General features: G+C 23.4%; 1 protein-coding gene across 1 annotated transcript in view; it reads left to right on the top strand.

The window, feature by feature from the left end:
• The window catches only part of LOC100169554 (UDP-glucuronosyltransferase 1-1), a 6,308-nt gene that overhangs the window by 889 nt on the left and 3,987 nt on the right, over positions 1-1,432 (top strand). The gene's annotated exons all lie outside the window — the stretch shown is intronic.

The following is a 1,432-nucleotide window of genomic DNA, read 5'->3' as shown; positions in this document are numbered from 1 at the left end:
TTTATCAAACAAAAAATATCTATAAGAAACTCAAATTAAATTTTTATGGGCGTTTGAAATTCATATTTTTACAACATTTGATATTCACTCGATTTCTTACGTAACGATTTTCTTATTTTGTTGTAATTAAAAAACGAGTGACTGTAGAAACTTGAAAATTTCACTGAATGTTAATATTAGCATTTTATATATACGATAAAATTTTTAAAATAATTTGACTCTTTTTGAGTTGTTTACGGACATTGTAAGTTTTCAATTTTTTTAGTTTTTTTTTTCTATAAATATCAATAAAGTTTTATCTGTTGGGCCAAAAAGTGTATAAATTTAATACAAAGCTCCTGATATATTGTTACAATATCAGTTGAAAAATATTAAAAATACATAGGCACAATTTTTTTTTATAAGCATTTAAAGATCAAATTTGGACAAAATTTATCAAATTTTAATTTGAAAAATTATTTTGTAGTTAAAAATTTATAAAATGTTCAATTTTTGTATCTAAGAATTGAAAATTTAAAACAAGATTCCACGTAAGTAATTAATTCTGTTACCAAAAAATCTAAAAAATACATTTAAACAGGTTATTTTTATAGTCATTTTAAGTACAAATTTGGACGAAATTACATATTAAAAACCTAGGATAACTCTTTTAGTTATTTTGTTGTGATTGTATAATATTATTCGTGGGTACTTGAAACTTCTAAAGTATACTATTATATATCTATGATAGTACCACGGTTTTTTGTTGATGTATAACGCGTTATAAGTACCTAATAAATATTATGATATGATTAATTTGGAATTTATTATAGGTACCTAATATAATATTATGTCTTATACCTAGACTAACATACCGTCTCCGCTCAGAATCGTTTTTCTTATACAATGATATTATATCATTGAATTCAAATTTAATACCATCCATTATACAGTGACCCACTTGTAACCTACTGTACAGCAGAGCGAAATCCACTTACCCACCTTTTTTCATTGTGATTTTACTTTAATTACAAGCGTTTACTTAATTGCTCGTACATATTTTCAACATAAATAAGATTAGATAATTTATATATAATAACAGAAGAGCACTTTAGTTGCGTTACATATTGTAATTATGAAGAAAATTATAAACTAATTTAAATTAATTAGTAAATTTGAAACATACATTTGAAGATCTAGGGTCTCGTAACACGTACCTAGTTGTCAGTGTTATTTTATATTTGAACTTAGGATGAACTTAAGATTTTTTTAACAATAAGTATAGTACGTCAAGTGAGATATGGTAAATAGTTGTTATTATAATGTCCAAAGGACTCATATTTCATTGAGTAACGAGGTAAGCTGTATTTATAGTTAGTATTATATAGGTACGTATATATATTCTATATAATTTATATATTTTTAAAATGTCTTAAATTAATTTTTTTTTATT

Source organism: Acyrthosiphon pisum, chromosome A2 (genome assembly GCF_005508785.2).
Source record: "Acyrthosiphon pisum isolate AL4f chromosome A2, pea_aphid_22Mar2018_4r6ur, whole genome shotgun sequence".
Classification (NCBI taxonomy): Eukaryota; Metazoa; Arthropoda; class Insecta; order Hemiptera; family Aphididae; genus Acyrthosiphon; species Acyrthosiphon pisum.
Note: the sequence above shows the minus strand (reverse complement) of the source record. Positions and strands in the feature narration are given on the sequence as shown.